Here is a 25,237-nt window from a genome sequence, read left to right as displayed (position 1 = left end):
GCTTGGAAGGCTCAAAGCCCAAGGTGGGGGCACAGTCCCTGCCCTCCGCATCCAGGCCATCCTCATCTTTAGAGGGCTGACTCGAGCATCACAGGCGACTGCTCTCAGGGGCCCGGGCAGGATGGGCACAGAATGCAGGTAAGGCTAGGCAATAAGTCCCAAAGCGGGGAGATACGTGTCCTTCCTAGCTCCACCACCTGCTCTCTTCCAAGGAGGCAGGATGAATACCTAGTTGTGTTGAGAAAGAACAGGGGCCGGGTGTGGTGGCTCATGCCTGTAATCCCAGCACTTTGGGAGGCCCAGGCAGGTGGATCACTTGAGGTCAGGAGTTCGAGACCAGCCTGGCCAACATGGCGAACCCCCAACTCTACTAAAAATACAAAAATTAGCTGAGCGTGGTGGCACAACTGTAATCCCAGCTACTCGGAGGCTACTCAAGCAAGGCAGGAGAATTGCTTGAACTTGAGAGGCAGAGGTTGCAGTTAGCCAAGATATCACACCACTGTACCACTGTATTTCAGCCTGGGCAACAGAGCGAGACTCCATCTCAAAAAAAAAAAAAAAAAAAAAAAAGAACACGACTTGGGTACTCACACTGGGCTGGGATTGAACCTGACCTTGCTGGATATTCATGACCCTTAGTTCCCCCATCTACAGAATGGGAATCAGCATTCCCACCTTACGGGGTTGCTTTGAGGATTAAAGGAGATGAACAGGATAAGCACCTAGCATTATTCCTGGAGAAAAATCCTATTTCTCTTCCTCCCCTTGACCTTGGACAAGTCCCTGAAGCTTTCTGTGGCCTGTGTTGTAAAATGGAGATGAAAATACACCCACTCTGTAGTGTCTAATAAAGTTGAATACATACCTACTTTATGACCCAGAAATTCCAGTCTGAGCTATTTACCCGAGAGAAATGAAAACATATGTCCACATGTATGCCAATGTCCTTAGTGGCTTTATTCATAAAATCCCCAAACTGGAAGCAGCCCAGACGCCCATCAATGGAAGAACGGATAAACAAATGATGGCGTATTTATACAACAGGATACTGTCCAGCAATAAGTATACACGAATGCCTGACATTCGCGATGACATGGGTGAATGTCACAAACATTATGTCGAATCAAAGAAGACAGTCATGGAAGAATATTTGTTGTATAATTCTGGTTTATACTAAGTCCTAGAATAGGTAACACTAATCTGAGATAATAGAAATCAGATCCCTGGTCGTCTGGGGTGAGAGGTGGGGAGAACTGACTGCAAGGAGGTGTCAGGAAATTTTGGAAAGGGATAGAAAGATATATATATATATTTTTTTTTTTTTTTTTTTTTTGAGACAAGGTCTTGCTATGTTGCCCGGGCTGGAGTGCAGTTGTGCGACTATGGCTCACTGCAGCTTTGACTTCCCAGGTTCAAGCAATCCTTCCACCTCAGCCTCCCAAGTAAATGGGATCACGGGTACACACCACCACGCCTGGCTAATTTTTTTGTATTTTTAGTAGAGACAGGATTTCACCATGTTGCCCAGGCTGGTCTCAAACTTCTGGGCTCAAGCAATCTGCCCCTTGTCAGCCTCCCGAAGTGTTGGAATTACTGGTGTGAGCTGCTGCACCTGGCCTAGAAATATGAAATATTTTATATCTTGATTGGGATGGGGGATACATGGGTGTGCACGTTTGCCAAAACTCATTGAAATATACACTCCTAACATGTGCAGTTTACTGTATTTAAATCCTGCTTCTATAAAGCTGATAAAATCAAACAAACAACACTACCCCAAGCATCCATATCTGTAAAAATATGTATAAGCTTTACTCTAACAATTCTATGTCTGGCAATTTACCCTAACAAAATAATCAGAGATAGGTGCAAAGATGTGCCTATAGGAATGGTCACTACAGCATTCTTTGTAATACTAAAAAAAAAAAAAAGTGAAAAACACAATGTACAAAAAAGAGGGTCTGATTATGTTAGAGATCTATAATGGAAAGCCATACAGCCATTAAAAATGTACCCTGAAGAAACAGCAACTTTATGGTGAAGAAAGGAAACATACATCATATTAATCAGGTGATCAAGGTTAACATCCCCAGTGAGAAGTCATTTTGACATCCTGAACCCTCTGACATGATGTCCTGAAAAGACACAGTATCACTTCTGTGGTATTCTCACCAAAACTCATCAATAAATTCTAATCTAATCATGAGAAAACAAGAGACATATCCAAGTTGAAGGATATTATCTCTCTCTCTCTCTTTTTTTTTTTTTTGTAGAGAGACAAGGTCATGCTGTGTTGTCCAGGCTGGTCTCAAACTCCTGGGCTCAAGGGATCCTCCTACCTCAGGCTCCCAAAGTGCTGGGATTATAGGCATGAGCCATTGCACCTGGCCCCAAGTTGAAGGGGCCCAACACTCTTCAAAAATGTCAAGATCATGAAAGACAAAGGGAAGACCAAGGAGTGTGAGGTTGGAGAGAATTAAGGAGACGTGACAAATAATGTAACATGGGATCTTGGTTTCAATCCTATACTCTCTTTCTCTCTCTCTCTCTTTTTTTTTTTTGAGACGGAGTCTTGCTCTTTCACCCAGGCAGGGTGGAGTGCAGTGGCACAATCTCAGCCGCTGCAACCTCTGCCTCTTGGGTTCAAGCAATTCTCCTGCCTCAGGCTCTCAAGTAACTGGGATTACACACCACCATGCCCGGCTAATTTTTGTATTTTTAGTAGAGATGGGGTTTCACCATGTTGGCCAGGCTGGTCTCATATTCCTGACCACAGGTGATCCACCTACTTCACTTCAGCCTCCCAAAGTGCTAAAATTAGAGGTGTGAGCGACCGCGCCCAGCTCTGATTCAATCCTATACTAGCAAAAAATGTCAATAGGCCAGGTGCAATGGCTGACACCTGTACTCCCAACACTTTGGGAGGCTAAGGTGGGAGGATCCCTTGAGCCCAGGAGTTCAAGACCAGCCTGGGCAATAGAGCAAGATCTTGTGTCTACAAAAAATTAAAAGATTATCTGGGAGTGGTGGTGAGTTCCTGTGGTCCCAGCTACTTGAGAGGCGGAGGTGGGAGAATTGCTTGAGCCCAGAAGTTCGAGGCTGCAGTGAGCTATGATTGTGCCACTGCACTCCAGGCTGGGTGACAGAGTAAGACCCTGTCTCGAAAACAAAAAAACAACAATAAAAATTGAAAAACAAAATAATGTCAATGGGGCAACTGGCAAAATGTGAATGAGGTCTTTAGGTTAGTAGTAACAGTATTGATGTTCATTTCCTGCCCTTGCTAATTGGACTCTGGTATATCAGATATCAACATTAGGGGAAGAGGAATGAAGGGTATATGGGAACTCGCAGCATTACTTTTGCAACTTTTCTTTAAGTCTAAAATTATCTCAAAATTAAAAGTTAAAAAAGAAATCATCCTGATGAAAGATATCATTTGACCCAAGCAAATGCTCATATTATTGTTCCAAATGGAAATAATAGAGAATGCAAAAAAAAAAAATCCTCATTCTCTTTGTGTTTTTATGCTCTCTCCAGATTTTTTATACTGAGCATGTGATACGTTTAAATTAGAGGAGAAATGAGTCTGGGCATGGTGGCTCACACTTGTAATCCCAGCACTTTGGGAGGCCAAGGTGGACAGATCTCTTGAGGCCAGGAGTTCAAGACCAGCCTGGCCAACATGGTGAAACCCTGTCTTTACCAAAAATACAAAAAAATAGCCGGGTATGGTGGCACGTGCCTATAATCCCAGCTACATGAGAATCACTTGAACTCAGGAGGTGGAGGTTGAAGTGAGCCAAGATTACATCGTATGCGTGGCATGTGGACAGAGATTTATAGCCAACTTTTATATTCCATCTTGATGGGCTGGGCACATGTCACTCAGAAGAGGATTCCTTGGAGCACATACACCCACATCTACCAAGGACCAAGAAGGGGCATCCAATCATCACTCACCCCCTGCCTGATTTTTGTGACTAGTTCGCCACCTCCAGTTGTGAGGCCATTGTTTCCCAAAGGGCCCTCCTTTCCCCTCCTGACTCCCACCAGTCCCTGAGCCCCAGAAACATCCCCTGGAGGGAAATGCTGGTTTCCCTCTGGAACTTTTGGGAAGATGGGGGGTGATTGGAGTACAGAGATGTAGGGGGTGGCCGTCATGTTTGTTTTACATGGACAAGGGCATGATGGATGCTGGACCAACGGACAGCAACTTAGTGTATGGCCAGGGCTAACCAAGCCTGTCCATATCCTGCTGCAGACCCCAAGATCTGCAGAACACCCATGATTTGAACTTTCATTCCCTGAACCACCCACCCTCAGCTGCCCCATGCCTCCCTCATGTCTCCCAAATTGCTCTCACCCATGGTCTCTCAACTCTTGCATATTCCATCTTACCCTGGACTAAACGGTCCAACCTCTCTCAACTGCCAGTCTTGACCTGCAGTTTTTTTTTTTTTCCACTTAAAACACTGTGTGTTTTAGAGATGGGGTCTATCTATGTTGCCCAGGCTGGTCTCCATCTCTTGGGCTCAAGTGATCCTCCTGCCAGCTTGGCTTCCTGAGTCCCCTGTAGGGACTACAGATGTGAGCCACCATGCCTGGCCTTAACCTGCTTTTGTCACTCTTCCCTACATTCAGTGCATCCCTAGATCACTCTTGTTTCCTTCCTTCCTTACCTTTCTTTCTTCCACCCATCTGTATTTCCTTTCTTCCTTCCCTCCCTTCCTGCCTTTTATCCATTGATGGTGCCTTCCTTCCCTTTCCTCTGCCCCTCCCTCCCTCTCTTCCTCGCCCACTCCCTTTCTTCTTCCCTCCCATCCTTGCTTCCATTTCTGGACACCTACTATGCACCAGACACAATGCCAGGTTCTGGTGGTACTAAGATAACTAAGACCTCATCCCTTCATCAGGAAGCTTGCTACCCAATGAGGAAGACCATCACTAAGCAAACTACTATAATACAGTGTGGTAGAACTCTGCTAGAGGTGAATGTGAGTGGGCCCCAGAATTGAGGCATGGGATGTGGAGGGGAAACTGATCAAGAAAGTCTAAGAGAAGTTATCTTTCCAGCCACCCAAAGTGTGAGCCATGAACCAGCACCATCAGCATCGCCTGGGAGCTGGTTAGAAATGCAGGCTCTTAGGCCTCACCCCAGACCTCCTGAAATAGAATCTACAATTTAATAAGGTCCCCAGGTGACCCGAGTGCACATCCAAGTTTGAGAAGCACTACTTTAATGGATGAATAAGAGCCAAGCTGGTGAAGAAATGAGGGCAGGTAAGGGAGGAAGGGTGTTCCAGAGCCAAGAGGTGAAGGAAAAGATGGTCACTGGTCTGAGCGCCATCTTGGTGGGCAGCCTCCTGCTTGGTCTGCCTGGTCTCATGACAGGTAAGGACACGGCTACCCCATGAAACATCCCTGTGTCTCTGGGACCCCCTGCCTGCTGGCATCTGGCTGACTCTGGTCCCCTCTCTGTTCTTCCTTGCAGGCCAGTCTCAACAACCAGTCTGGCTTGGTGGTCAAGAGCACAGCCCCAGGAACCAAAGAGGCTGGGATCAGACCTAGGATTGTCACTTGCCACCTTAGGTTTAGTTTTGGTCACTGTCTTTGGATCTTCCAATTCTCAGGCCCCTGAGCTGCAGGTTGGTTTCTGGGCCAAATCCCAAACTTCCCACTTGCTATTGGGCAGCTCTAGAACAAGTGTTGGCAAACTTTTTCTACAAATAACCAGGTAGTGAGTACTTAGCCTTTGCAGGCCATACGGTCTGTGGCACCACTACTCACCTCTGTCACTACAGTAGGAAAATAGCTGTGGACAATAGGTAAGTGAATGGGTGTGGCTGTGTTCCAATAAAACTTTATTTATAAAAACAAGTGGCAGGACATATTCGGCCTGTAGCCTGTAGTTTTCTGACGTGTGGTCTGTTCTATCAGAGTCTAGATAAGTCACGATGGGGATTCTAACACATCCCCAGGATTTCCCAGAAGGCTCTAATACCAGCTTCTTTCCCTGTCTTTCGGTTGCTTAAGGACACCAAGCTCTTCCTTTGCAGATGGAATAGTGGTCCCTCTACTCTTTGCTGAGCTAACATCTATTCATCTTTTGGGTCTCAGCTAACTGTCACCGCCTATGAAAAGCCTTCCCTGACTTTTTAATTGAATTAGGTGCTCCTGTTATGTACACCTTTGAAGACTCCCCTAAATCACTCCTTTGTTTCTTTCTTTCTTTCTTTCTTTCTTTTTTTTTTTTTTTTTGAGATGGAGTCTCACCCTGTTGCCTAGGCTGGAGTGCAGTGGCATGATCTTGGCTCACTGCAGCCTCCGCCTCCCGGATTCAAACGATTCTCCTGCCTCAGCCTCCTGAGTAGCTGGGATTACAGGCACCTGCTGCCAGACCCAGCTAATTTTTTGTATTTTAGTAGAGACAGGGTTTCACCATGTTGCCCAGGCTGGTCTCAAACTCCTGAGTCAGGTGATCCACCCGCCTCGGCCTCCCAAAGTGCTGTTTACAGGTATGATTCACCACACCCAGCCCCTAAATCACTCCTTCAAAGCATTTTTCACAATATTAAAAAATTATTTTTACTATCCATCCCTCCCACTGGACTGTAAGCCCCTTACGGGAGAAGATAATTTGACTCTGGGTATATTCCCAGCATCTAGCATGTAGTAGGTGCTCATGTAACAAAGGAGGACCTCTTGAAGCTGAAGATTCCATCCTTATTACTCAAGTCAACTTCCTACAGTTTGCTGATGGAGGAGAGTTGAAACGCTGAAGAGAGAATATCTCTTTATAAGCAAGCACTGATGTCACAGCAAGTAAATTTAGGAGAGTGAGAGCCTATGTGGCACCCCGTTAAAGGTAGCAATTAGCTGCCAGGGGGTGGGCCACTTTGAAAAGGAGATCAAACCACCAAGGAAAACTGGGCATATCCCAGCAAAACCATCTCTCCCTAATTAAGCAGTTTTATAATTCCAGGTTTCTTAAGCATGTTATTTCTGACGACCACCAAATGGGATGTGTGGTTTCTCTGGGGCTTCAGAGAACAAGGAATACGATCAGATTATGAGCTGTCTCGCCTCCCTGCCACCGTGAAGGGGAAACGGTAGCAATTGTTGCAGGACGTGCTTGGGCACGGACGGTTCTCTGCTTGGATTCAGATAAAGGGGGTGGGAGTGTCAACTTGGGAAGGCGGATTCTATTCCGACTTCCTCACTGCCAAGATGAGGGGTGGGACAATAAGAGAAATGGGAAACATCGAAACAACAGAGGGCTGGCTCCAGAAGCGGGTGGGAAATGAAGGAGAGTAGGATGCTGAGAAGCAGAAGAAATGAACAGAGAGGAGAATTTTTTGGAAGAACGCACCTACATGGGAAAGATGATTTGAAGACTTGTGGGGGTGGGGAGGAAGGGAGGAGAGACATAATCAAGTATCTGTCAGCAGCTTCAATGTATGAAAAATGCACAGACAGAGATGAGACCTTTTTTTTTTCTGTATCAAGATGAATAATATTTATACAGCTTTGCCTGTTTACGAATCTCTTTTATACACATTTTTTCATCTGTGGAGGCAGGACAGCCTAGTGGTTTAAAGGCATGGGATTTGGGATTCTAAGGTCAGATCTATCACCTACTAAATTGGTTGATTTGGCACAATAATTCAACCTCTATGACTCTCAGTTTCTTCATCTGTAAATGGGGTTGAATGCACCCATACATTCATACATATATACACACATACATATAGATATGCATGCAGTGGTGTGCTGGAAAACTAGGTCTCCGGGGGAAAGAAAAGGCCCTGATTTGTGTGTTTGCCAATTTCTGTGGTGTAAATGTTCCCACAAGGCCAACTTCAAGCTACCAATGATTTAACAACTGTTTGCAGATTTCATGAAAATGTAACCATTGGCTCTCACATGTCAGTAAAACCTGTATTCAACACACCAAGGTGATCTTATGGATTAAATAAGCCAATAAATCTAAAACACAGGTACATAAGAAGGGCCCAGTACATGATACAGCTAGTACTGGCCCCCATGCTAATCCAGAAATGTGGCCATTATGTTATTGCTGCCTTATTTTAGAGAGGAGAAAATGCAGGTTCAAATGAACTAAGGTGAACTAGAATTAAGGCAGAAGTGATATCTGGGACTTCCAAGCCTAGGCCTTAAGAGACCAGACAGCTTTCACTTCCTTCCTTTTGCTTGTTCTCCCTCCTCCAGCCGCCATGTTTGTGGGAAGCCCAAGCTATAAGGAGAGACCCAGTGAAGAGGACATGTGGAAGGGGAGCAGCTCTGAGACTAATTGGAGGAGAAATATGGAAACCAGCCAACAGTGAGAACTGAGGCCCCAGATATAGGACCTTAAGAAGGCCATTCCTGCCATTACAGCTGATGCATCAGACCTGGGAGTGAAGATGCCATCTTGGACAGTCCAGCCCCAGCAGATATCATGGGGAGGAGAGACAAGCTGTACCCAGTGTGTCCTGACTGAACGCCTGACCCGCAAAATTGTGAGAATTAAATGGTTGTTTCAAGTCAACAACAACAACAAAAACTAAAGTACCATCTAAGGCTACTCAGCTGGTGCTATAGACTGAACTGTGCCCACCTCAAGTTCCTTTGTTGAAGCCCTAATCCCTAATGTCATGGTATTTAAAGATAAGGCCTCTGAAAGGTAATTAGATCATGAGAGTAGAGCTCTCATGATGGGATTAGTTCCCTTATAAGAAGAGACATGAGAGATCTCTCTGCCACTTGAGGACACAGTGAGAAGACAGCCTTCTGCAAGCCAGGAAGAGGGTCTTCACCATGAACACAATTATAAGCGTCATGTAGAAACTTCAGAGAAGCTTTCACCTTATTCTTCCCCACTTTCTCTATCCTACTGTCTGGAACTTGGATGTGATGGCTGGTGCTCTTGCTACCATCTTGGACCATGAGGGGGAATCCCACACCCTAGAGCTGGTGAAGCAGTGGGCTGGAAGGTGTCATACTCCCAGGCTCGGGCTGCTTATCTTTGGCCTTTACATGAGAAAGAGATACATTTTTTAAATTTAAGTCTTATTATTTTGGATTCTTTGCTGTTACTATTTGATTCCAATCCTAACTAATAGAAAGCATTTGGGACTCAGTAGGTGACCAAGAAATATTTGCTGAATGAGTAATGGACAAATGAGGGGGCAAACTAAATGGCCTTGTGCTTCGAAACAGCTGGGTTTCCCACAGGCATGGCTCATAGAGAGCTCTAATGCTGAAGATACTAGGAATGGGAGTCTATACATAACACATGTTCTAGAAAATGATGAGGGTAGGAGTGAGACGGGGAGGGTTGGCCAGTGACTGCCATATTGGGCACAGAAATACCATGGGAAAGATCTGGGAAAGAAACGTGGCCCTGGGTGAAGATCCTAGCTCTGCCTCTTCAGAGATGAGGCCCTGGATTCTGAGCAAGCACAATGGCAAAGAGCATGGACTTGGGAGTCAGATGACCTGAATTTGAATTCTGATTCTGTCTCTTCCTGAGTTACCTGGGGCAAGTCACTTCATCCTTTTGTGCCTCAGTTTCCTTGCTAGTAAAATAGGGCTAATGGTAGCCCCTGGCTCCTAGGGTTGTTGGGAGGATGAATGAGCAAATGTGTGTAAAGCATTGAGTTCAGTGCCTGGCGCATGGTAAGTGCTCAATAAATGTTAGCTGCAGCACTGTTAGCAGCCTGGAAATATGAAAAAATAAATTAAGTCTGGTCAAAGAGGATGGCAGTGGACCAGGGAAGCAGAAGAATTAATTAATTTTTTTTTTTTTTTTAGACAGAGTCTTGCTGTTTACCCAGGCTGGAGTGCAGTGGTGCAATTTCGGCTCACTGCAACCACCGCCTTCCGGGTTCAAGCAATTCTCCTGCCTCAGCCACCAGAGTAGCTGGGATTATAGGTATGCGCCACGGCGCCCAGCTAATTTTCATATTTTTAGTAGAGACAGGGTTTTGCCACATTGGCCAGGCTGGTCTCAAACTCCTGACCTCAAGCGATCCACACACTTCGGCCTCCTAAAGTGCTGGGATTACAGGTGTGAGCTACCACGCTTGGCCTGATTTTTATATGTCACCATTTATAACATGAAAACAGGGTTAAAGTGTGGCATTTGAAGTCAGGTAGCTAGGTGCTCATCCTCTGTATCTGTGTGACTTTGGGCAAGCTGCTCTCCCTCTCTGGGCCTCAGTGTTCTGTGTGATGGGGGTGTTGACCCAGCTCTGCCATTCTGGGCCTCTATGCACTGTTACAACAACTACTGGTGTCACTTTAGGCTATAAGTGGCAGCTAACATGAAGTAGCTTCCACAAAGAAGGAAATGTATCAGGTCACAAAACTGGGAAGGCACGGGCGGCTCTGGCTTCAAGGATTCCTGGATCCAGGAGGTCAAACAATATAGTCAAAGAGCCTTCTCTAGTTCTCTAGTTGTATCTTTCCTTTTGTCTTTTCGTTTTTTGCTTTTTGAGACAGAGTCTCGCACTATCGCCCAACCTGGAGTGCAGTGGCTCAATCTTGGCTCACTGCAATCTCTGCCTCCCGGGTTCAAGTGATTCTCGTGCCTCAGCCTCCCAAGTAGCTGGGATTATAGGCGTGCACCACCATGGCCGGCTAATTTTTGTATTTTTAGTAGAGATGGGGTTTCACCATGTTGGCCAGGCTGGTCTTGAACTCCTCAGGTGATCTGCCCGCCTCAGCCTCCCAAAGTGCTGGGATTACAGGTGTGAGCCACTGCACCCAGCCAGTTCTCTTTCTGTCTCTCCTCTTCTTCCCCATCTCTCAGCTCAGATGTCTCTGTTTCTTGTGTGTAAGTTTCATTCTCTCCTGCCAAGGTTGGACTCACTGCAGGTGGTAGTAGTGGTGGTGATGATGATGATGGTGACTTAGCTGTTAACTATGTGCTAGGCACCACCCTGTGCACACCACTATGAGGCAGGTGCTATTAATACTCTCACTTTACAGATAAGGAAATGGAGGCACAGAAAAGTTAGATAACCTGCCCCAGGTGACGCAGCTGGAAAATGCTGGATCTGACAGTATCTAGTAGGAAAGATGGCCACTGGCAGCCCCAAGCCAACACTCTTACAGCTGGAATTGCCACAGAGAGAGAGACAGACCCTGTTTCTCCTGGGGCCATTTGCCAAAATGATGGCCCTGCTCCCCTCTGGGAACCAAGCTCTGAGGCCAAGAGGTCATGGGGTTCTATGATTGGTCAGTCCTGGTCACAACCATGGGGGCAGCACTGTGACTGACGGTGTCATCAGAACTAAGGGGACAGAGAGGAGGGCTGGTTCCTCTGGTCGAAGGAGGTTGGCCAGGCAGGGTGGCTCACACCTGTAACTCCAGCACTTTGGGAGGCCGAGGCACACAGATCACCTGAGGTCAGGAGTTCAAGATCAGCCTGGCCAACACAGTGAAATCCCGTCTCTACCAAAAATACAAAAAATTAGCTGGGGTAGAGGTGCACACCTGTAATCTCAGCTACTCTGGAGGCTGAGGCAGGAGAATGGCTTGAACCCGGGAGGCAGAGGCTGCAGTGGGCTGAGATTGCGCCACTGTACTCCATGCACTCCAGCCTGGGCAACAGAGTAAGACTCTGCCTCAAAAAAAAAAAAAAAAAAAAAAAAAGAAACGAGTAGTCAGAAAAAGGAGGATAGAAAGCTTCACGGACTAAAGCTAGCAAGCTAGCACAGGGCCAGGAATCTGCATTTCAAAGCCCTCCTTCCACATGTGGAAAAATAAGCAGGAGGGACTGCTTCCAGCCTCCTGGGCCAGAGGGGCCCCTCAGCCTCCTGCGAGACTTTTCCTTGCTTGCTTTTCTTCCCTGGATGGACTGCCTGTTGGCTCCCAAAAGCCCCAGGGGATGTGGGCCACAAGTCCTGCTCCCAAGTGGGCGGCCAGGACAAGGAGCTGAAAACAAAGACATGTTGTCCTGGGAAGGTGGCCTGCGGGCCTGTTAGGATGGTGGGGTTGTGGCGACCACAGCTGGCAGAGCCCTGCAGACCCAGCACCGAACTGGAGGCTTGAAGGGCTGGGCTAATGAGCTGAGGCCCGTGCTGGGTCTCCTCCAGTGCTGGGGGTGGGATCGGGGCTGGACCACTGACTTCACAGCAGCGCCCGGCCAGGAGGGGTGGGAGAAACAAGTGTGACGGGGCAGGACTGGGGACAGAAGCAAGGCTAGAGAACACAGGAAGGAAGGAGGGAAGTGGATAGAAACAGGAGGGGGAAATGGGGCTGGAGGCAGAAGAAAGGAAGAGAGAAATGGCAGAGTTAGAGGCCAGAAGAGAAAGAACACCCAGGAGGCAGAGTCCAGGTGAGAAGGCGACAGGGGAAGAGTAACCCCCGTATTAAGCGCTTACCAGGGGCCAGGAACGGCACACCAATTGCTCCTCTTGTAGGTAGTTATGACGCGTTCCCATTTTTTAGATGAGAAAGCCCAAACACAGAGGCAGGGGAGGGAAGAACAGAGTGGGAGACCCAGCAAGTGAGAGGATTACAAGAGGAAAGAGAGAAGGACTAGGGCTGGCTTCTAGTTTAGTGATGAGTTTCTCGGTTGAACACTTAGTACCTGCAGGCTGTCCCCAGACTCTGACAATCCCAGGAGATGGACACTGAAATTATCTGCCCCTGTTAACTGGTGAGGAGAGAGAGGCTCAAAGAGGCAGGGTATGTTGTCCGAAGTTGCTAGACAGTGGTGGAGCCGGGATTTAAATCCAGCTTGATTTTCCAGAGTGGCTTTGTGCCACTCTGAGAAACAGAGAAAGGGAGACCCTAGGAGACCTTAGGAGATAAAGTAAGATGTGGGAGAAAGAGAAAGAAAAGATACAAGCTATGGGGGTAGAGAGGGAAGGATAACTGAAGGATGATAAAATTCAGAATAATGGGTACCCCTGGTGGGGGAAGTGAGGACAGAGGAACTTTCCAGATGCCGGAAATGTTCCATATCCACCACAGCCAATCCAGTAACCACTGGTCACATGTCGCTATGGAGCACTTGAAATGTGGCTATTCTGAATTGAGATGTACTGAAAGTCTAAAATACACAGGGATAGCTGGGCATGGTGGCTCACACCTATAAACCCAGAACTATGGGAGGCCGAGGCAGGAGGACCCCTTGAGCCCAGGAATTCGAGACCAGACTGGGAAACATAATGAAATCCTGTCTCTACAAAAACTACAAAAACTAGCCAGGCATGATGGCGCACGCCTGTAGACCCAGCTACTTGGGAGGCTGAGGCAGGAGGATGACCTGAGCCCAGGGAAGTCGAGGCTGCAGTGAGCATGATCATACTTCTACACTCCAGCCTGGGTGACACAGTAAGACTGTCTTTAAAAACAAACAAACAAACAAACAAACAATCTCCCTTAAAAACAAAAGAAACAAGGAATTTCAAAGTCTTAGAAAAACAACAAAAGGTAAAATATCTCATTAAAAATTTTATGTTGATTACATGTTGAAATAATATTTTGGACACATTAGGCTAAATAAAATATAGTATTAAAATTAAAGTCACCTGTTCCTTTCTAGTTGTTTAACGTGACTACTAGAACATTTAAAATCGTCTGTGTGACTCCCCTTATATTTCTGTCGGACAGCTTTGTTGATACTTTGATCTGAGTGATTACATATGTTTGTAAAAATCCACTGAGCTTTATAATTAGGGCACTCCACAGTATGTAAGTTATGCCTCAATACAAAAGAAAAACGAAAAAAGGCAAGAGAAGGGCGAGCCAGGATGGAAAGAAGCGCAGCAGGTAGGGGGCGGGGCCAGCGGGGCGGGGCTGGTGGCCGCGCGTTGCCTGGCAACGGGTGCTGCCGGTGACGTCACCACCCGGCGGCAGCCATTAATCCCCCTCCTGGCGGCGCGGGCTGGCCCGGCCGCCTGCCTCCTCCTCCCCCGGGCCCGGATGAGATCACCGCGTCGGGCGGCCGGCTGTCCCCGCGCTCCCAACAAATCGACTCCTCGGCGAGCGCCGGCATCTCATGATCTCATGGCCCCGCGGGACGGCGCCGGCCGATGAGGTCACAGCCCCGCGCCCCGGGCCGCCCCGCGCCCCGGGCCGCCCCGCTCTGCGCGCCGCCGGCTCCGGGTCTGGCCTCCGGGCGTCCCGCGCCGGTACCAGGCCCCCGAGCCTGAGGCTTTTAGCCATTCGCGGACAAAGGAGATCTCAGTTTGCGAAGGGCAAAGCTGCGTTTTCCATCCTTTTGACGCATCTTTGCGCGTCCCCTCCCCGCTCTCTTATTTGAACATTTCACCCCGAAGACCCCTTGTCCAGCAGGGAGTGACCTCATCAGCTCCCCTAAACTTGAAGTCAGGGGCCATGCGACGCGGCTTGCCTGCAGGATTTCACAGCCGCTGAGTGAAGAAGTTGTGGAGCTGTGTCTTACAGACGAAGAAACGGGATCAGAGGGATAAAGGAATCTGCCCCAGATTACCCACGTAGGGAAGGGTGGCGCAGGAACCCGGACCTCCATGATGTGAATGAGCCCTTTGACAGCCTTTTTCTTCCCCTTACCTGTACCCCAAACCTCTGCACCTTTACCGCAGTTCCTCCTTGCTCTGGTGGAAACAGTGGTAACGGTCCCACTTGCGGCGTGCCCCCGCAATGCTGGGTCCTGTTCCACATGACAGACCACTGTAGAGGAATTATACGGACCATTTTACAGATGAGAACACAAGGCTCGGAGAGGTCAAGTTACTTGCTGCAGAACTGGGACTTGTACCCAGGTGACTTGACTCTACAGCAGAGCCTTTCAATTACTCGACACCACCTTCCCCAGAAAAAGAGGAAGGCTTCCGAATGTTGACAGTGGACGATACACCCTCCCTTCTCTCTCCGACACGGTCGCCATCAAACCCAGTTGAAGAGGGTCCAGTGAGAGCCTATTAGAGGCTTCACAACTCACTTGCCAGCAGCACATTTCTCCCATCACTTAGAGACTGCTCACTCACACCACTCCTCAGAAGACCTCCAGCAACATACACAGCCAGGAACGACAGGAAGGAAGGGACATGACATTTACTGAACGGCAGTGCTGAACCAGGCACTGAGCCAGGGCCTGTTACTAAGGGCAAAGCTGGGAGGGATATTACCAGCCCAGGTTTGCAGACGAAAAAGCGGATTTTTTTTTTCTTTTTGAGATAGGGCCTCACTGTCACCCAGGCTGCAGTGCAGTGGTGCGATCTCAGCTCACTGCAGCCTTGAGTTCCTGGGCTCAAGCGAGCCTCCCCTCTCAGCCCCACGAGTAGCTGGGACCACAGGTGTGTGCCACCATGCCCCAGATAATTTTTTAAAGACTTTTTTTGTAGAGAGGGGGTCTCCCCTGTGTTGCCCAGGCTGGTAAATATTTTTTAAAACCAAAGTCAGATGTCAAGGAAGTACAAGTTTCAGCTCAAATGTCCATCCCACAGAGAAAGCCCTTTCCCATTTCCCTAAACGAATTCTCCATGAATTGTTTTTATTTGTTTCTAGTGCTTGTTGAAACTTGAAGTTCTATATTTGCGTGTTGATATAGTTTAATGGTGATTTCCCCCAATGAAATGAGAGCAGGGACTCTGTTTTGGTCTGTTTCTTTCATTTATCATCTTATCCCCAACACCTTCGCAGTGCCTGTCATAATATGACACTGAAATATTTTTGGAGTAAATGCAAAGAATTGGTGGCTTAGGATGGTGAGCAGTGCTGTTCAAAACTCAGGTTTGTTTGAGTGTAAAGTGTGGTCTTACTCCATACTTTCTAGGAAGTTCAAAAGCCCCTTGCTACATACACTTTACTTACAGTGAAGTCCCTGTGGTGCTTTTCAGAGCCTATTAATTCTTAAGTGTACTACAGTAGTGACAAGTTTGGCATTCTGGTTTCCCAATCAGTAGTGTCCTCTGTTGGTAGCTGAGAGGAGAGGGAAATCAGAGGAACTGAGTAGGAAATTAGGCGTGGAAGGGACAAGGTTATACAGCTTATGCTCTGACCTTTAATAACAGCAAGGAAGAAGACGTAAAAACTACAAAAATCAGGCTGGTGCAGTGGCTCATGCCTGTAATCCCAGCACTTTGGGAGGTTGAGGCATGAGGATTGCTAGAGGCCAGGAGTTTGAGACTAGCCTGGGAGACATCATGAGACCTCCTGTCTCTATTTAAAAAATAAAAACAGGCCAGGTGCAGTGGCTCACACCTGTAATCCCAGTACTTTGGGAGGCTGAGGCGGGCAAATCACTTGAGGTCAGGAGTTCGAGACCAGCCAGGCCAACATCGTGAAACCCCATCTGTACTAAAAATACAAAAATTAGTCGGGCATGGTAGTGCGCGCCTGTAGACGCAACTGTTTGGGAAGCTGATGCATGAGAATCGCTTGAACCCAGAAGGTGGAGGTTGCGGTGAGCTGCGATCGCACCACTGTATTCTAGCCTGGGCGACAGAGCGAGACTCCATCTCAAAAAACAAAACAAAACAAAAACAAGGAAACTACAAAGACCAGACACAAGGAAAACACACAAATGGTAATCACAAAACTTTTCTTATGGGCAAAGGGAGGGAAGAAGATGGATGGAACCCAGGAGATATACACAAGGGGTTTCTAAGAAACTAGCAGTTCTCTACTTTTTAACCTGGGTACACGAGTATTTGTTATTTTTTGTTTTTATACCTCATACATGTTATTTTTTTAAGGCCACAAGCTGAAATTTTGCTTACCCACTTTAAAAATAGACTATAACAACCCCATGAGGGGGGAAATTGTCACCTCCACTTTGCAGATGAGAGAAACTGAGGCTCAGTTTCAGAGAAGTTCACCATTTTGCCTAAGCTTATAGAGCTCAGATGTAGCAGAGGTGGGATTTGAATCCAGGTCTCTGATGTCTGTACAGATGCTCTTACCCACAACATCTGCCACTAGATAACTGGACACTCACTATTAAAACCAGAGCTGATGAAAATGTGTCATTTTCTCCCTCTCACCCCCAATTTCCTATAAAGATCCTCTCTCTGCTCTGGCGAGGAGGGGGAGGAGGAGGCCGCGATCGCCTCTGGTGCTATGGTCCCAGGGGCCAGCTGGCAGAGTCCTTGGGGCCAGGCTGAGGCCCCAAAGGAGTTGCTGGGCTGTGAGTAAAAATCTTCCTGTCAACAGCAGCAGTGGGGTACCCAATTTCATTGGCCATGGTTCCCTTGATCTAAGAGCATCGGCCCCATGAACAGGAAGGGCCCAGCGCACGTGCCCCAGCAACTGCATCAGCAGCTTCCCTACACACAGGGCCCTGCTCCCCAGTACCCAGGACAGGCCTAATTATAAGATGTTGATGATTAAGCCCATAGTGGCCTGGGACCCTGTTAGCTACGAAAAGGCATTCTCTTCCCTCTGTCCTGGTCCCAGGTGGATGGATGAGCTTATCTGTCCCCATGTCAGCTACAGTCTTAAGCACAAATGCTCTGGGCTAAACTGCCCAAGCCTGGCTGTTTCCCAAAACACTAGGGAGTGGAGGGAGAGGTGCAAGGGAAGGAGGGAGACAGACAGAGATGGGCAGAGGGCATCTCCTTTCCTGGTGGTCTGGAGCCCATGACTTCAAACTTGACAAACAGGGTCCTCAAGTGTGGATCTGTCCTGCTGGGAGGGTGACTTTGCCGAAGTCATATCAATCACTTCTCTGGGCCTCAGTTTCCTCGTTAGCAAAGTAGGGGATATGGAAGGCTGAATAATGCCCCCGCCCCAAAGATGTCCATATCCCAATCCCCAGAACCTATGAATTTGGTACCTTACAGGGCAAAAGGAATTTTGTGCACGTGCAGATGTGATGAAATTAAGGCTCCTGAGATGGGGAGATTATCCCAGGTGACCTGGACGGGCCCAATATCATCACAAGGATCCTTATTAGAGGAAGGCAAGAGGGTCAGGTTGAAGGAAGACAATGAGACAACAGACACAGAGGTTGGAGAGATGCACTTTGAAGATAGAGAAGGGGACCAGAGGCAAGGAGGGCAGGGAGCTTCTAGAAGCTAGAAAAGACAAGAAAATGGATTGTCTCCCAGAGCCTCCCAAAGGAACCACAGTGCAGACACCTTGGCTTTAGCCCAGTGACACAGATTTTGGACATCTGACCTCCAGAACTGTAGGATAATACAGTTGTGTTGTTTTAAGCCACAAGGTTTGTGGTTATTTGTTACAGTACTCACAGGAAGCTAACACAGAGAAGAAATAGTTAGACTGTCATGAGGGTAGTGTCAGGATGGCATGGCTGGAGCATCTCTGGTGGGCTGGCTTCCATGGCAAGATGGGAGGAGGCCAGAGCACACCCAGGCCTGGGAGTGGCCTCTGAGCTGTGGTTACAACCACCTCTTTGACTACATCTACTACTACTAGGACCGGCTACATCATTTATGATACCCAGTGTAAAATTAAAATGCAGGGCCCCTTGTTGACATACTAAGAATCTCGGCTGGGCACGGTGGCTCATGTCTGTAATCCCAGCACTTTGGGAGGCCGACGCAGGCGGGTCACCTGAGGTCAGGAGTTTGTGACCGGCCTGGCTAACATAGTGAAACCCCATTTCTACTAAAAATACAAAAATTTAGCTGGGCATGCTTGCACGCAGGTGAAACACCATCTGTACTAAAAACAGAAAACTTAGCTGGGCGTGGTGGTGCATGCCTGTAATCCCAGCTACTCGGGAGGCTGAAGCATGAGAATCACTTGAACCCGGGAGGCAGAGGTTGCAGCCAGCCGAGATTGCACCACTGCACATTCCAGCAGCCTGGGCAACAGAGTGAGACTCTGTCGAAAAAAAAAAAAAAAAATCATACGGCAACAGTGGAGCATTAAACCAAGTGTTTGGGCCTTCTGCAAAGGGTGCTTGCCCATGAAGTTGCCCTGCCCCTTCTTCTGCTCCAGCCACACAGGCTCATTGCTCCTTAACCTTGCCAAGCACGTTTCCACCTCAGGGCCTTTACATATGCTGTTTCCCCAGCCTGGAATCCTCTTCCCCACATATCCACATGGCACACTCCCTTGCTTCCTTCAAGGCTTTGCATGAATGTTACCTTCTCCCTACCCCCCACCACTGTCTAAAAGAGCATCGCCCTCCCTTCCCCGCCCTGCAAACATGACACTCCCTGTTTGATCTCCGTCTGACATATTGCCTATTGATTTCAGCATCTTTTTATCTAAGTCCCTTGAAAGTGCATGCTCTGCTTCTTCACTGCTGTATTTCTGGGACCTAGTCCTGGGCCTGGTACAGAATAGGTGGCCAAAAAATACTGGTTCAGTGGATGAAGAAATGGATGAATGGAAAGTGCCTAGGACAGTGGCTGGCAGGTAGTATGTGCATGGTGACTGGCTTCTACAATGTTGCCATGACAATGACTATCATCATCTACTCCTGGAGAATGACACGGGGAGGGCTGGGGTCATGTTTTCCAAGGCCCCGTTTCCTCTGCTTACCTTGTTTTTTCACTAATTAATAAATCGAGCCTAGCACTTACTAAGCTGTAGTGATCAAAAGGCTTCATTCATATTAAAGGTATGGTCCTGTTTAATCTTCACATCATGAATACTATCCCCATTATATAGGGAAGAACACTGAGGCTTAGAGAAGGCTACTGACTCATCCAAGGTCCATGACTTATAAGTGAAAGAGCTGGGAATGGAACCTGCTTGACTCCAAGTCTAGTAGACCCTTCCAACTGAATTCACACTGCCTGCTTCAGAGAAAATATAGTGAAGGGAGAAATATCTGCAACATTCTCATGAATTAATTACCTTCAGCGTATGTGTTTTGAGTACCTGCTATGTACCATGCACTGTGCTGGGAATAAAATGAAATATACAAGAGACTTGATCTCTGTTCTTGCCAAGTTTTAAGTCCTAATGGGGGAGACAAACCAGCAAACACAACATCACATGATGCATTCACAACAGAAGTGGCCTCGGGGCTGTGGAAGCACACAGGTGAGTCACCCAACCACAAGTTTAGACTTCCAAGTGGAAATGATATCTAAACACCTGAGGGTGATGGGGTGATGAGGGGTCAGCCAGATGGGGCTGGGGAGACAGTGTTCCTAGCACAGGGAACAGCCACTGCAAAGGCCTGGAGGAGGTGAGAGAACAAGAGCATGATTCAGCCCTAAGAGGAATTCAAAACACTTGGCAAGCGATGGCTGAGGTGTCGGGCTGGGAAGAGAGGCGAAGGCCAGGCAAGCATTCAAAAGGACTCCCTTGGCCAGGAGGCTCACACCTGTAATCCCAGCACTTTGGGAGGAGGCCAAGGTGGGTGGATCGCTTGAGCCCAAGAGTTCAAGGCCAACCTGGGTAACATGGCAAAACCCTGTCTCTACAAAAAATACAAAAAAAATTAGCCAGGCATGGTGGCACATGCCTGTAGTCCCAGTTATCGGGGAGGCTGAGGCAGGAAGATGGCTTGAGCCTGGGAGGTCATGGCTGCAATGAATCGTGATCGTGCCACTGCACTCCAGCCTGGGTGACAGAGTGAGACCCTGTTTCAAAAGAAAAAAATAAAAACAAATGACAAAACAAAACAAAAAACCAAAGGACTCTCTTGCCTCTGAATGGCGTGGGATTATGGACAAGGTACTGAAACTCTTGGAATGATGGTTTCCTCCTCCTAAAATAGGAACAGCCCTAGCCAGGCGCAGTGGCTCACACCTGTAATCCCAGCACTTTGGGAGGCCAAGGCAGGTGGATCACTTGAGGCCATGATTTAGAGACCAGCCTGGCCAACATGGTAAAACCCCATCTCTACTAAAAATACAAAAATTAGTCAGGTGTGGTGGCGCATGCTGTAATCGCAGCTACTCAGGAGGCTGAGGCAGGAGAACCGTTTAAACCCAGGAGGTGGAGGTTGCAGTGAGCCGAAATCGCGCCACTGAACTCCAGCCTGGGTGACAGAGTGAGACCCTGTCTCAAGGAAAAAAAAAAAAAAAAAAGATAGGAACAGGCCTAGACACAGAAGGCTGGCTGCAGAGATCTCCCCACCACCTCCCGGCCTCACCTAGTGTAGTGACAAGTCTGCTTTCAGTAATGCCACGCCCCAGGGACCTGCGGTAATCTGGTCAGGCCCATGAGGGAACAGAGCTGTCCCTCCTGTCCTCCCTCTGCCATCCCCGTCCTCTGCCTGCATCTCTGCATTGTCACTCAACGTGTATTTATGTCGGGCTGCTATGGTCATCACTCAGTGTGTATTTATGTCGGGCTGCTATGTGCCAGGCACCTGGATAAGGCTGCAGCAGGGAATAAGTCTGTGTTCCAGGTGCCATCTCCCTCTGTCTTGTTCTTGTTCTTTTGTGTGTCTCTGCCCCACCTCTCCATCAGCCCCTTGAAGTCAGGGTCAGGTCTTATCCCAACAGCTAAGATTGAGCAGGCACTGAAAACTCTGTTCTAAACCTCATGACCTCATTTGTTCCTCACCGGGATCCTCCTGGAGCCAGGTAACATCATCAGTCATGTACACAGAAGAGGCATCAGAGTTTGACCCGGTGAACTCACTCACCCGAGGGTATATAGCTAGTGGCAAAGGCAGGATTCAAACCAGGCAGCCCCAGGACCCAGTCCAGGGCTGGTGCCTATTGGTAACTAGTAAGGATAATATTTCCTCCCTTCTTTTCCTTCCTTCCATTCAGGGTTCTGATCTTAGCATTTCTGGGCCCCGAGGAGAAGAGCCAGAGGCCAGCAAAGCCTCGGTGGGCTGCCAAGCCCCCTGCAACAGGGCCTGGATTTCCACGAGGGTCATGAGGGAGGATGCACACACACACAGACACACACACGCACAAACGCATGCGCACGCATGCCGGGTGCGTTGGCTCACGCCTGTAATCCCAGCACTTTGGGAGGCCAAGGCGGGCAGATTATTTGAGGTCAGGAGTTTAAGATCAGCCTGGCCAACATGGCGAAAACTCGTCTCTACTAAAAATACAAAAATTAGGCAGGTGTGGTGGTGGGCGCCTGTAATCCCAGCTGCTCAGGAGACTGAGGCACAAGGATTGCTTGAACCTGGGAAACAGAGGTTGCAGTGAGCCGAGATGGCCCCACTGCACTCCAGCCTGGGCGACAGAGTGAGACTCTGTCTCAAAAAAAGGAAAAAAAAAATACACCCATTGAGCATTTACATGTGCCAGGGATTGCTAAAATCACCTCCACCTGCATTGCTTCAATTTATTTTTTAAATCACCTCCAGTCTCCACCCTACCTCCAGAGGTAAACAGGAATATTTCTTTTTTTTTTGAAATGGGGGTCTTTCTATGTTGCCCACCTGGACTTGAACTCTTGGGCTCAAGCCATCCTCCCACCTCAGCCTTCCTAGTAGCTGGAAAGACAAACTTCCGAGTAGCGTGAGCCATCATGCCTGGTGGATAACTTCCTTTTTTACAGATGAGGAAACTGAGGCACGGAGAAGGGAGGTGACTGACTGGAAGTGATACTGATGGAAATGGTGGAACCAAAATTCCAGCTCAGATCCACCTGACTCCAGAGCCCAAGCTCTTTACAATCCACTCTGGAACCTTTCTGGACAAGCTAAAAGTTGAGACGTGTTATCAGTGGGCTCCCTGAGGCCAAATCTCAGTTCTGCTACCTTTTCTTCTCTCCAGGGAAGGAGAAACATCTGGGGGAAATATGGAAGCAGGGTAGTCCCCCCTACCCCAGTGGAAGCAAAAAGCAGGAAACCAACACAGCAGTCTCTGTCTTCCCCCTCAGGAGCAGGGAGCCAAAGTGGGCACCTCCAAGGCCCCCTCAGGGAGCCTGGCTGCCTTGCTTAATCATTGAGTTGAAGAAGAGAAAAATGATCAGCCCTTAGCTTGATGATTAATTCCCCCAGCACCCCACAGCAGGGGTTGCCACCACATACCCATGATGTAGTTTGGAAAGGTGGGTCAGGGTGGGTCTCGGAGCCAAGAACGTGAGCCTCCCTGCTTTGCCCTGTGAGCAAATTCATACCAACCACTGCTGTTTGCTCATCACTTTATTTGAGAGTCACTCACTCACCTACCCTGAGCCACTGGGCAGATTCTTATTCTGCCCCCATGGAGCTTAGAGTCTGGTGGGAATGGGATGTTCAGGAGTTATCTGGAAAAACGCACACCCTGAACTGTTTTCCACTTCTGCACCATGGCTGTGGCTGTCCCCTCTTCCTGCCGTGCCCTTGTGGCTTTGCGATGCCCGGGTAACTCCCAGCCCTGCTTTAAAACTCAGCTCTGATGTCACCTTCTTCAGGAAGACTCTGCTGGGGACTGGTTTAGGTGTCCCTTCTCTGTTTTCCCAGAGGGCCTTGGAGTGACTGCTTCCTTGCCTGCAACACCCCCACCGGACTGTGAGCTTTCAGCGTGAAACTCCTGGTCTGCAGAACCCCATGCCTAGCATAGGGCTCGGCACTCTGGGGTGTCCAATATATCTGCAGAATGAATGCATGAGAAAACAAATCATGTGACCCAGAAGTGGTCACTTTGGGGACTTGGTTTCCTCAAATCAGCAGAATAAGAAGGTCTTTCTGGCCTAGGTACAGTGGCTCACGTCTGCAAGCCCAGCACTTTGGGAGGCCGAGGTGGGTGGATCATCTGAGGTTGGGAGTTTGTGACCAGCCTGGCCAACATGGTGAAACCCTGTCTTTACTAAAAAATACAAAAAATTAGCTGAGCGTGGTGGTGGGTGCCTGTAGTCCCAGCTACTCAGGAGGCTGAGGCAGGAGAATAGCTTGAACCCGGGAGGTGGAGGTTGCAGTGAGCTGAGATTGTGCCATTGCGCTCCAACCTGAGCAACAAGAGCAAGACTTCATCTCAAAAAAAAAAAAGAAGGTCTTTCTGGGTCTACCGGTCTGTGAAAAAGAGGGCAGGGGTGAAGCCCAGTCTTTGAGGAACCAGAGAGGCCTCCGGGATGTCTGAATCGGGCACTGACCATCTTGGCATGGCTCCCAGTGAAGCCATGAGCAGGCCAAAGCCTCTCCCAAAGGGGCTGGTTGCATATCAAAGTGCTCTTTACCTGCGAGAACTGGAGCTGACTCTGGCCCATTCCAGCAAAAAAGAGGGGGCTTTGGAAAGATTGTGGATCTTCTCGGACTTCAAAGAAGCGCTGGAGTCCCCAGGCCACATGAAGGAGTTGCCGAAACCTCACAACGAAGTGGAAGGACCTCTCCTCTCATCAGCACGTCTCAACTCCTGTCAGCACCTGAACCACCAGGAATCGAGTTCAAACGCAACCTCTGATGGAGGAGGACTGGGATGCAGCCACGACTCTGCTCCCAGGTGATGAATGAATAAATGAATGAATGAATGAAAAAACTCAGCTCTAACTGTGCCCAGCCTCTGTGTTCTTCAGTTCCTGGGGGAGGGCACTGGATGGCTCCAGCAAGGACTAGGTGCCTGCTCAGGATTACCAGCGATAGGCAGGGGAGAGGGGCACCAAAAAAGCCATGGCTCCGGCCCTGTGCATCCAGTTATAACCAGAGAAGGGTGGGCCTTGGGATGGGGCGGCCATCCTAAAAGGGGCTGATGGCAGCTGGGGTGGAGCCAGGCCAGCTCGCCAGACAGTGACCATCTGAGCTGGTGACAGGTATCATCTTTCAACCTGGAGATCGATTTCCAACGGCCCAGTGCTGGGGGTGAGAGTGGGGGAGCCAGGGGGAGCACAGGAGAGGGAGCAAGAATTTCAATAGCAGCTGTGTTCCTAATTTCCCCAGGAGGAGGCCTGACTGCCCCTCCTCCCTGCTGTTTGCCATTAAAAACAAACAGTATCATTTGGTTCAATAGAAAATGAATTAAAGGAAATTAAACTGCAGGGGCCATGTGGCAAGCCTTGTCTTCCATTGTCTGAGGTTGTTTTTCATCTTCTCTAGTGGAGGAACAACAGCTTGGGGGGTGTGGAGCCAGGCGGGACTAGATAAATAAATAAATAACCCAAAACCTCCCCACCATCTTCATCCAGTAGAGGGTGGGGTGTGGGAAATCCCAGGTGCCTGCTGGGGCCCTGCCCCTGCTGCGTCCCTTGGTGGCAGAATGTAGCCTTTGGGAGTCTCCCAGGGGGCAGAGTGAAGGGAAAAACAAAACAAAACACAAGGACAGCAACAAAACATGAAGGCTGGATGCAGCGGCTCACACCTGTAATTCCAGCACACTGGGAGGCCAAGGCAGGAGGATTGCTTGAGGCCAGGAGTTCAACACCAGCCTGGGCAATGCAGCAAGACCCCGTTGCTATAAAAAACTTAAAAATTAGG

At 48.6% G+C, this 25,237-nt stretch overlaps 1 protein-coding gene across 6 annotated transcripts in view; it reads right to left on the bottom strand.

Annotated features, from left to right (window-relative positions):
• RNFT2 (ring finger protein, transmembrane 2) overlaps positions 1–25,237 on the bottom strand; it is a 114,098-nt gene that overhangs the window by 19,335 nt on the left and 69,526 nt on the right. The gene's annotated exons all lie outside the window — the stretch shown is intronic.

Source organism: Pan troglodytes, chromosome 10 (genome assembly GCF_028858775.2).
Source record: "Pan troglodytes isolate AG18354 chromosome 10, NHGRI_mPanTro3-v2.0_pri, whole genome shotgun sequence".
Taxonomy (NCBI): Eukaryota; Metazoa; Chordata; class Mammalia; order Primates; family Hominidae; genus Pan; species Pan troglodytes.
This window is presented reverse-complemented; position numbering and strand designations above follow the sequence as displayed.